Below are 12,539 nucleotides of genomic sequence, written 5' to 3' on the forward strand. Positions count from 1 at the left end.
CCCTGGGAGCATGCCACCAGCCTGGGGGACATCTCCCAAAGGCCAGAGCTCCCTGGGACAGTGCTTGACACCCACTTTAGTACAGGCTGTGGGCTTGACAGCCACTTCCAGGCTTCTCTTAAAATTTGGCAGTGGCTCTTCCTGCCATGATGAAGTTGTCTGAGATTGCCTGCCTGTGCTGTTCCACATGGATACCCTGCTAACCCACCTCTGCCCTGGAAGAGGTTTCCTCACTGTTAGAAAATGAAAGGATTAACCCTTTCTTGGTCATTTGCTTTTGTGGACCTTCCTTTCCTCACATGTATGTTTGGGAGACGGGATGTCCGAAACCTCCAGGTCCCAAATAACATTCCATTATCTTCTCTGCAAACCTGACAGGGCAATGGCAAACCCACAACTAAGTGCAAGTGTGGATCATGACAAACAAGTACAATGGCAGTGCTGGTCAAGGTAGATCAATATTGATCCAAGAAAGCAAGCCACCTGCAAGCTTCTTATACAAAATAGTAAGGTGTTGTCCTGGTTTCGGCTGGGACAGAGTTAACTTTCTTCACAGTAGCTAGTGAGAGGCTGTGTTTTGGATTTGTGCTGAGAAGGCGGCTGATCACATGCTCATGTTTATAGTTGCTGCCAGGACAGTCAAGGACTTTTCAGCTTCTCTGCTGTCCCAGTGTCTGCAGGGGCAGGAGAAGCTGGGAGGGAGCACAGCTAATTCACTAGCCCAGGATTTGACCTTGGATTTAGGACTGAGACCCAAACTGGCCAATGGTGTATTCCACATCATGCACATCATGCCCAGTACATAGATGACGGACTGTCTGGAAGGTCTCTCTCACTCTCTTGGCCAGATCTTGGTCTCCTGGACTCTCAGGCTCTTATCTCTTTTCCAGGACTGCAGTTTCAGGACTCTCCCTGCTCCAGGACCATTAGCCAGGAATGGGCTGAGCCTTGGTCATCGAGTGGTGAGTAGTTGCACTGTGTATAACTCATTTGTATATTATTACTGTTATCATTATCACTTTAAATGTTATCATATTTTAATTATTAAATTGTTCTTATCTGAACCCACAGGTCTCTTTTCCCTCTACCCCTTTAATTTTTCCCCATTTCCTGGAAGGGGCGGGTGAGTGAGCAGTTGCATGGGGTTTGGTTGCCAGCTGGGTTAAACCACTACAGGTGTTTTAATTAAAAGTCTCCAAAAAGAAGTACATGAAAGAACACTAATGAGAATTTTTTCCAATTATGGTAAATATAGAGGTTCTTGAATTCCCTTTATTGTTTGTGGGATTCAGCAATAGAAACTGGTGTAGAGTTTGCACGGAATTGTATTAGCTGTTTACAGTATCTCCTGCAAGCCAAATAAAACCAGATTTTTTATCATAGTTACCTTGCAAGTATATATTTGGGTGGGGGGTCTATCCCAGAATATATTCTGAATTTCTCCGATTATAACCAAAAAATTCTCACTGCAAAGACACTGTTTATGTTCAAACCTGCAATATGTTACTCAGTTCTGGTAGAGCCAACTCATGATGAGCAGCCAGTTCTCCAGCCTCTACACTGTGTCAGCACGGCTTTGGTAGAGCCACAGCACAGATACACAAAGCAGCCACCTCATCTGCAGCCACCCTGGCCGACCAGGGAGGAAGGGCTTCAGGTGTCCAGGGAATGAAACTATCACCGTGTTTCTTCAGAGGGCATTATGAGCAATGGTGTGGTAAGCCAATTTTCTGTTGCCTCAAAGGTGACCGTAAAAATGGCATCAGAGGGTTTCTGGTTTATTCTTTCTCAGTAGTGTCACTCCCCAGTCAGATGTGTTCATTGCTGTGTATCTCACTAGCAGGAGTAAATATTGCTGTGTATCTCACTAGCTAGAAGGCACCTCAGAAGGCGAAAACTTGTTCAGTCTGTCTCTGACCATTACCAGCAATACAATTTCTACTGGTAATGCCCAGGTGACCAGATTATGGAGCTAAATCAGAGTGTTGAAAAGCTAAGAGCCGGTTTGCTGCATTGCTGAGCTACCTCTGTTTATTGCTGCTGTATTCATTCCTCCAGGCAGAATCTCATGGAGAGCTGTTTGGATTCCTTCCCATTTAAATACATATATGGGTAAGAATAAATGGATGGATTTTCATCCTGTAGAGCAAACCTATGCCTGCTGAAGGGCCTTTTCTTTCTCTGATATCTAATCCTTTCCTTTGGCAAAATAAATAATGAGACACTTCTACAGATCTGATTAAGCTCCGAGTCCCTTTTTAAGTGACGGAAGATCAATGCTATTACTAAATCCGTTAAACAGTTCTTCACACTTCAGTTGTGCTCTCTCTAGGATATATGAGAAAGAACAGAAGGGTGTTTTGGCTATTATAAAGAAAATGCATGATAAAGCCTCTTCTCATGTCCCACTTTCTGTCCCTGGCTCCAAGCCACCCATGTCTTCCAGGCTCCCCATCCCTTGAATCTGGCTCACAGACAGAATTAGGCAGAGACCTGGGATGCAGGAAGGATTTTTGTCATTCAGTCTCTTAAACCAAGCTTCAATCTGTCAGTAGTATCTGGAAGTTCTGGTTTGGTTTACTCTGATGACAAGTGAGCTGAAGCAGGTCTCAGTTTCTGGTTTAGTTTTTGGTGTAGTCCCTGTTTTTTGCTGGTACGCTGAAAGCTTTCCCAGTCCCCGGATGAGAATCAGGGCACCGCAGCTCTGTGCACAGAAATGACAACACAGTTCTGCACCACTTTTTGAGGTCTCATATCCATTTTCAAGCCAATGATTGACTGCCTGTGAGGAAAGGATATAGCCTTAGGGACAGGAATGGGTTTTCTTCCCAAGCCAGAGCAGAGGGAGGTTTTCCTGTGTGATCTGATGAAGAACAGAGACTTGGCTCTAGAGCTCCCACGCTGCAGACTGGGCTCTGCACATGCTGGTATCATTTTTTCAAACAGCTCTCTGAGATAGGAAATCTTTTTGGCATTTTAAAAAACTGCCACAGAAAGCTTTGCTGTCCACAGCATTGCACATTTGGGAGTGAGCAGCTCTGCCCATTTCTCCTGTCAAGAAAAACAGGATTGATGTGACAGGATGGTACCTCCTGGCCAGCACTAGTTACTGCTTCTCACTCTTACCAAAAAAGCTGGGAACATTGAATCCCCTTTCTCCACGTCAGACAGTCCTTTGATATCTCAAAGGCTGAAGGCAAAGTGTTATAATAATTCAGAAAATGAAGCAGGCAACCCAACACACATCTGTGCTTGTCTGTGGCCGGACGTCGCTGCCAGCCAACCTGTGAGCTCCATCTGTACCCCGCTCCCTGTAACCGCTCTGTGATTATGGCTCAGTGTACAGCATTTCTGTTCTACAACTCACTGGCTGTTTTTCACATCAAATGAATTATTCAGCAGCAGACTGTATTCTTGTTTCTAACAGCAGCGGCAACAATACTTCATGCTCATGGAGTCCCTTCAAAAGTGTGCTGGAAACAATACTTGCTGAATTTTTCCATACCCAGCGATAGAAGATGGGGCAGCTCAATGCAGTGAGAAATGAGGCTCAGCTCAACTCTCTGGCCTGGGCCAAGTACAACAGGGAGCTGCAGAACTAGGAGAGAAGTCCAGCTTCTATTGCTCTATGCAACTTTTCTTCCCCTCTGAGCTACTTTTCAGCAACGTAGCCATGTGCCAGATCCTCAGCTACTTTAATCAGAGTGATTTCCTTCAATGCCTTGGGGAGATGCCAACTTTTGTCTGGATCAAGCCCATATTTTCAGACTAAATTCCCATGGATTTCCCATGGATACTTAACATTTTTTCATATGTCTTTAGCTGCCATCAAGAGTGGTGAGCGTTTGGATTTCTCCCTCTCTAGGCAGAAGCAGAACCCCACCAAACTGGGTTAAGAGGACAGGCTGAGTTTGTATGTGCAACACACTATTTGGTGAAGGTGGATGCTGCGTGTTTGTGCGTGGCCACTTCACCTGCACTTCAAAGGTACACTCAGAACCCTTGTTTGCCTGAAGATCTCACCTAGCAGCACACACAACTGGCTTTGTGCAATCACTGATAGTCTTGGAGAGCAAGGGACCTACCTACTCTTCAAGAAATGATCTGGTCTCAATTAACACCTTTTAACATGAACCTGGGCACGGAGCCCACAATGGGTAGGGAGTTCTAGCAGCAACCTGGAGCCTGGTTTGATGTAACCAAGCACCTATGGATTTGATTCTGCTCTTGCTACAGTTCTCCCATAGAGTATGAGATCCAATTCAAAGCTAGCTTTGCCCTGGAATTAGATGTTCAAGGATGTTAGGAGATCGCTAACATCACTGCAAGGCCTTCAGAAACTTCATGCTGCTTGTGGCTTCTGTGGAACATGTTTCTTCAGCGTTCATTAAAGAAGGAAGCATTGCAATGTGTGCATTCAAATCCCCTGACCTACCAAACCAAGTCCTCTGGTGCACACGCTTTCTCCTGTTGGGAAAGAGCAAACAGCAAGCAAATGTCTTTCTGGATGACACTGAGCTACTTGCTGCCTGTGATTACAGGATAAAAATTTATGAAGAAAAGAAGAGTCCAAAGCATAATCTTTGCTGGAATCTGGATGTAGGTTAACAATTTCCTTTTTTTTTTCTCATTTCTGTTGAGCATCTTCTGGTTTTCTGTTCATGGTCAGGTGCATGAGCTGCTAAAAACCCAAGACATCCAAAAGAGCTGGGGGTTCAGATCTATGGGCTGCATTGCCTGTGACCTCTGCTTAGAAGGTTTTGAAAGAGACATGTCTTCTGTCTGACGGTGGGATGCTGGGGAAAAGGCTTGCAGGGCATGGAGAACAGCACACTAGCTCCCCATGTTTGTGCCATTGTTCTTGAATGCTCCCATCTTATAAGAATGCTCAAGCGTTATTAATCCTACTTGTTTTGGATGATCTGAATGTGCCTGACTCAGCAAGGTAATCTAAAAGAGCAGAAGGAGTTGCTTTGCTTGGTGAAAGAGAAGTATGAGTGTTGCTCCCAACAGACTGTGCCTCTCAACTGTCTATTGCTTTTCTTAGCTGCTAAAGCACGGCAGAGCTCGTGCAGCTGCAGAACTTGTTAGCAATACTGCAAAGGCAGAGCAGATACACTGATTTCCCCCCACCCAAAAGCTGATACTTTATGATGACTCTTATTTTTGCTTTGTCTTAAAATTTGACCACATGTATCCTTTAAAAAGCAGAGACATGCAGATCTGTTCTTTCTGTTTCTGACCTCCTGGAATCTAATAATTTGTCAATCAAGTGGGATGCAACTCAGTAAGGAGTGTTGGCTGCACAGATACAAAAGGATCTGATGGCGACCTAGAAGAAGAAAAACTGGGATGAGTCAAAGCAGTCTGGGGTGAGACTTGAACATTGGTCAACAACGTCTTGCTAGTGCAGAGAATATATAAGCAGGCCTGTTGTATATAGGACTTCTGAAATCATGCTTCTGCCCTGTCTTGCACTGGAAAACCACACCTGGAGAACTCTCCTGCTGTCAGCACCGCACTCCAATAAAGATGTAAACCACCTGGAAGAAATCCAGAGGAGAGCGAGAAGATCAAGCAAGGAGCCAGAAAACTTGCTGAGCCGCAGAAATGCTGATGGAAGCTGAAAGGGCATAGTTCTAGAGAAGAGCCTTTCACAAAGATCAGGAATTGCTGCAAGGCGAGAGAAGAATTTTTCTGGTGTACCTGCTGTAGCTGAAACAAGAAGTAATTGGTTTAAATCACTGCACAAGAGGCCTAGTTTAAGCTTTGGTAAAAAATCTCCTAACTTTCCATCTATGAAGGCAGTGGTATTCTCTCACAGGAGGCTTTTAAGAGCAGGTTGGATAAACATCTCTCAGCAGCAGTTTAACTCTATCTGATCTAATTGCCTTAAGGCAATGGGGTGATGCAGATGCTCTCTTGAGGATCTTTTGCAGTCCTGTTTTCAGAGTTGGTACTTCCTCAGATTTATGGTGTGAGATGACACGGCTTGGTTTGATCATCATGAACAGAGCTGTGTGGTCCTGCAGGGGATCTGTATTTATACTGGTGATGAGTGAGAAGGAGAGATCCCATTTTTTATTCGATGGCCATCTTTCATTAGTTAACTGAGTCCTTCTGGCATTGGATCACAGAGTAAACTTTGGGTTCCCCAGAACTCCACATGAGTCTCTAATAACAGGTGGAGCAGGAAATGGCTGTCCCAGAGCACTGCAAATGAGAGATGCTTTTCAACAACAGCATGCGTCTTAGAAGATGATGCATGGCTTGAGAAGAAAAATGGAGCTCATTTTATAATGGGAACTTGTACTAATGATGCTGTAGGGCTCCTGATTTTTCTGTTAATTTGAATTCTGTGTATGCTATAAATTATAAGATTTTCCTAACTGACAGTGTTGTATTCCCAGCCACTGATCTGAGAGTCAAGCTGTGCAGTTACCTGTAATCTGTACATTCAGACCCTCTTCCTGTGTACAGCTTTTCATCTTCTTCTCTGATACAGAAATAATTTCCCAGAAGTTGATCAAATGCTGCTGAAGAAAAACTTGAGCTTGCCAGGTTGAGGTGAAAACTTAAGTCTGGGGTGCTGCTGTGACATGTTGGTTTGGTCATGTTCAAGGCAGGCTTTTCTCTTGCTCAGCCCTTCCATTTTGCCGGGCCACTGACTAGATTTCTGTGCTTGTATGAAAGCCCAGGCCTGTGTGATACATCAGCAGGCAGCATCGCCTGCCGCAAACATTGAGAAATGATGAGCTGAGCCCCTCTGAATCACGAGAGCTTAAAAAAAACCAACAAAAACTTCATAGATTTTTACAGTTTGCCTGTTGATGTATAGAGTCCTTGCTGCTCAGGTTTTAGAGGGCTCTTAGAACCAGGGACCTACCTCTACCTCAGGATGACAGTGCAGTCCCAGCACCAAAGACTGGGAGAGTCAAAAAGCCATGAGAGTTGTTAGCCATCAGAGGCCATCAGAGCCCTGGCTTCATGAGCCACCCCCGCAGCTTGCAGAGCTGATGTCAGGATTGACCTCTGGACCGCAGATGGGTCACGCATCTGTTCTGCCCGGCTGATGCCAAGACCTGACTTTTTGTGAGTATCCTGGCTCAGCCCCATCTCAGCCAGAGGCCATCTAAATGACCCCATGGAAGGGCTTGCATCTTGGCTTGCTAAGCTGATTTCAGGGAATGGGCTTATGTGCTCTCCCTGAGTCAATGCTCAGAGCTTGCCAACAGGCAGCCGAGCCTCAGAGATAACCTGCTGGATTCAGCAAGCTGTTGGTTGGACTAATTCAGCCCCAGCAAGATTCAGGAAACCAGCTCTGAGTGAAGGAACAAGCCATTTACATGTGGCCATTTTTTCTGACCAGAAGTTTGTAGGAGGTAATATGAAACAGCTGGGTTTTATCTGATGCCAAAAAATTTGCTGCTGTTATAGTTTAAACCCAGCTGGCAATCTGCACCATGTGGTGCTTGCTCACTCCTACCCCCTTGGTGGGATGGTGAGGAGAATTGGAAGAAGAAAGGTAAAACCTCATGGGTAGAGGCAAGAACAGGGAAGGATCACTCACCACTTACGGTCACGGGCAAAACAGACTCAACTTGGGGAAAAAATCGATTTGTTACCAATCAAATCAGAGTTGGATAATGAGAAAAAAACCCAAATCTTAAAAACACCTTTCCCTCACCCTTCTCTTCTTCCTGGGCTCAATTAGTTCCTGATTTCTGTACCTCCTCCCTGCCCAGCGGCACAGGGAGACAGGGAATTAGGTTGCAGTCAGTCCATCACACACGTTGTCTCTGCCGCTCCTTCCTCCTCAGGGGAGGCTCCTCACACTCTTCCCTGCTCCAGCTTGGGGTCCTTCCCATGGGCGATGGTCCTCCACAAACTTGATGGTCCTCCACGAACTTCTCCAACATGAGTCCTTCTCACAGGCTGCAGTTCTTCACTAACTTCTCCAGTGTGGGTCCCCCATGGGGTCACAAGTCCTGACAGTCCAGCTGCTGCTTCCAGCAGCTTCTCACAGGAGCCACCCCTGTAGCCTCCCTCTCGTTACCAAAACCCCACCACACACCCCCAGTACAGCTGTAACCCAGTATCGCTGCTGTGTGGAGTGGAGGAAGTCTGCAGCGTCTGTAGCTCTGTCACCAGCCCTTTTCAGGGAGCCGACACCACAGTCCATCCAGCATGAGACTTTCCCCTGAGGCACTCCCAGGCCATAGTATGCTGGTTTCTTTGGGCTGCCATCACAAAATGAGAATAACACTGGCAGTCAGACTGGCTGAAGACCATCCATTGTTGGTTAAGAAAGTGAAAATTCTTGTGTTCCCAGCTGTAAATCCCCCAACTGTCTTTGCTAAGCAAAATCAGAGAAACATTTAGTCCTTCTGTTTCATTCTGGCTAATCTAAATATGTACATTTTTTTTTCCTGGCAGCCATTAAAATATATTTTAATTGTAGCATTGCATGATCAGCAACAGTTTCTGTCTAGAACAAGAGTTTAAGATGCTGCTGCAGGAGAAACACAGCGTGACTGCATCTGAGTTTGAATTGCTGCTGAAGCAGAGGCATCGACAGCAAAAATCTCACCTCACCAAACTGGAACAGCAGCCTGCTTTATGGACAACTGTGGTAGAAGGTCTGGAATCTGAAGTCATCAAGAAAATGAAACTCCTTTATCGGCCTTGGAAAAAAGCTCTCATTTGCTTTGTTTCAGGTCTCAAAATAACTCTGTCCCCAAAACACATAATGAAGGTGGGTTACCACTTCCACCTAATACAGGTCTTAAAATGATGACCCTGTGCCTGTTGGCACCATCCCCCCTGCTCCGATGCTGCTGTCATGTTGAAAAATACATTAAGGCAAGGCTGTTGGTCTGGCTCTTGGTTCACCATATGGAAAGCAATAGAAAGGCAAAAGAAAGCCATCAGCATTTAAAGATCCATCAGACAGCCGCTGCCTGAGGTCTCCTCATTGAGTCCTCAGGAAGATATTGGTCTCACTCCTCCTCCCTCTGTCTGCAGGGTCAGAGCTATGGTAGGGTCTGGTCACCAAGTCCTACTTGGCACAAGTGCGACTTCTCTCACGGATGGGAACAGTTGCTACCAGCTCCATCTTTTCATTTTTCTACCATATTGCATTTCTCCATTTCCTCTTTCTCTTGTGTTTCCCTCCTTCTGGTGTCTCCCATTCCAAAAACCCCTCCTTCACCCTGGAGTCAGAGCTCCTTTCTCCTCTGTTCCTTCTCCCACCTAAACTCTCCTTTGAGATACTCCCTTTCACCTTTCTCACCCAAACAGGATCCCCGGCTGTGAAGTGGATCTGCTTTGATTGGTTTGTCGTGTGACTTTTCACTCAGGCTGGTTTCTACATTCAACAATCTCTCGCTTCCCTTCGGATATCTTCTCCCTCCATGGCGAGTGTGTGTAAGCAGTTATGTTCACTGAAGATGCATGGCCAGGTGAAAGCCTGCACAAGTGGAAACTCATAAAAGCAGTAATCGGTAAACAAATATTTCAAGAGAGTCAAGAAGTCAGTAAGGAGGTGGTTAAGGATGGGTTGAGCTGGAGCAGGTCCTGCTGTGGGATGGACTGGGCAGCAGGACAAGGTCTGGTCTAGCTCTGCCTTATGCATTTCTGCCCTCAGGGCTGCACCCCTTGTGCACCCGCACACATGTACACTCATACACACACAGACCAAGGAATGCCTCTGTAAATGCTGCAAAATTGCTGGTCAAGATGATTTAATATCATATCTAGTTTCTGCTACTAGTAACCAGGTCTTTTTCCTTTCCTTTCAAAGGGATTTTTTTTTTCTTGGCAGAGTTCCTTATATAAAGCTTTTCTGTCATCGTCAGTGCTTCCAGTTTGCATTTTGGATGTCAGTGTTTCACAGTAGTTAACAACAAACCTTTACAGTAGTGAGGTAGGCTGGGGTCTAACACGGAAAATGTACCGTTTCATATGAATCACAGTTTTGATTTGTAGATCTGACAATAGACAAGGGAACATATGCTCATATGCTTCTGTTAGCTAAGCTCTGGGGAGAAAACAGTACAACAAAGAGAGTACAGTGGTGATTCACCCTTCCTCTGAGCTAATCTCCCATCACCTCCAGAGGCTGATGGGCAACAGGGAGCTCTCATGAGTACCATCTATAACAGGTGTCCAGGCACGTGTAATCACTGCAGATCTGGTGGTGCCACACGTATGAGGACCTGTGTTGGCCCCAAAGCCCCAGCCACATCTGCCTTATTCCCAAAAGCCCTTACCAGTTCCAACCCACTGCGTTATAGGTTATTTCCTCAGCAGCCATGGGGAGTTTCCAGAGGTAGCTACGAGCTGGCACAGGTTCATGTTCCCCAGCCAGAGTGAAGGGGAGCCCTCTGGAAGGAAACAAAAGTTGTGGAAGTTTGTTGCAGAGCTGCTGCTATTTATAAAACTTGGCTGGCGATAAAGGGAGGAGGAAGGCTGTGGGCAGGGCCTGTGAAGTCAGCCTCTCCTGTAGAGCAGCTTCATTCACCACTGCCATGGTTGAACAGTGCCGCACGTGTCCCCTTATCTGTCCACGTAACACAACAGAGGCTTGCTGTGGGACAAGGACTGGGCATGAAACGAGGGTAACAAGGTGATTTCCTGGGCACTACACAGTCTGCTTATTTCCTGATTCCCCACCACAACCTCTACTGCTGTAGGCACAGCTCTCCGGCCAAACAGAGTTTGAGCTGGCCCCTCACTGTGACAGGGGGAGCATCTGTCTCTGGGAAGCAAAAGAGAGGGATTTTCCCCCTCCCTGCATCTGCGGGACCATTTACACCCCCTTCCACCTCACATCCTGCTAGCTGCCTCAAAGTCACGTATTGCCACTGGTTTCCTCTCACGTGCTTATCAAGTATCCATGATTTTACCTTCCTTCAATTGTAGCTGTGAGAGGAGGCAGGAGGGTGTCTTGCCTTTTCCTCACCTCCGCTGAGGCAGTGTCGAGGCTGTTGTCGGTGTGGTAGTATAGCCTGCAGCACTTAGTAACCGAGGAACTCCTAAGAAGAACAGCTCCGAACAATCTCTGGAAACCATCTCATCCCCACTGCAGCCATACAAAGTCCCACTAACTGGTTATGCAAACCCGTGGATAGTGTTAAGGAACCTGATAAGTTACTGCGCCCTCCCAAGCATCCCATCTGGGTGACACACTGCTCCACCACTCTCCTCAGTTAAGTAACCCCTGCCCAAGCCTCTAAACTACTGCGCAGAGCAGGGAGTTTCACAGCAGAAACCTGGGAGGAAAATCAGTGTGCTTCAGGGTACAGAAGGAAAGGTGAATAGATGAGCAGAGAAGAGAGGTAGTCAGCAGGTCTGTGTGTATTTGGTTTGATTTCCCCTTTGCCCAGCACATGCCCTTCCCCTTCCCTTCTCCTGCCCATTGGAAAAAGAAAGGAGAAAAGATATCATCAAGGGATTGAGCATAAAGAAAACAATGCAGACAAAGCCTCTGGAGATCTCATGGAAGCATCACGAGAACACAACTGCTTCTGGGTCTGCTGGGCTGTAGCTTGGGGAGAACATTTACACAGGAGAAACTTGCAGAGAAACTCTGGGAAAGCAAAACAGAGATGCATGGCTAAGGGGATTGCTCTGCCCTCAAGATGCTCCTCTTCATCTTACGGGCTCCTGGCTTCACCAGCAAGCAAGAATATCCAGACCTTTGCTTTCCTGTCGGTTCTGGAAACCCATCGTACCCTCTGCTGAATTTAAACAAAGACTTCTCCACCCTGTCCAGGCCACTTTTATTAACTGCAATGGTTAACACATATTTGGAAAAATTCTGCAGCTGGCATGTGTTTGTCTTCCCCTCACACTTTCAAAAATGATTGTGCTGGAGGAAGGAAGCCTCCTCCTCTTTTGTCCTCTCCAGATGGAAAATCACCTCTAATCTTACTGCCCTTTTTCCTGCTGTGTATCCTGCCAATTAAAACAGGGTCTTGTTATGAACTGCAAATAATGTGGCTAAGCCTTTGTTCAGCTTTTATTTAGTTCAATTCTCATTCTGCCCATAAACCTGAGTTTGGCTTGTAGTTTGTATCCCATGATCAGCTCATCTCTCATTTCAACCTCAGTTCTTGCTTGCTGTCAGCTTTCCTACTGCTCACTGCCATGCCATTTCCTTCCTGCTGTTTTGCCATGTGACAAGCGAATGTGCTCCCTTCCCTTTGCACTAGGGACATTTTAGCCCTGCTGGGTACCTGGAGGGGCCTGCGTGCATGTTGAGAACATATACATATATATATATATATATATACACACCACCGGGCTGAGCTAAAGCCTTGTTGGCTTGCTTTGGCTTCCAGGACGTGTATTCTCACATTGCCACTTGACTGCCCCACAGAAAAGTACCTTCAACTTGTAGTGGACATGTCCACCTCCAATGGAGTGTCCTTCTCTGTTGCTGGTCTCTGTGTAGCACCTGGAGGCTCTCTCAGATCTTTTTCATATGCACGTTCACAAACTTCCCACTTCGCCCCACACTTTACAGTGCTCCGGGA

This window comes from Pterocles gutturalis, unplaced genomic scaffold (assembly GCF_000699245.1).
Source record: "Pterocles gutturalis isolate BGI_N339 unplaced genomic scaffold, ASM69924v1 scaffold9420, whole genome shotgun sequence".
Taxonomy (NCBI): domain Eukaryota; kingdom Metazoa; phylum Chordata; class Aves; order Pterocliformes; family Pteroclidae; genus Pterocles; species Pterocles gutturalis.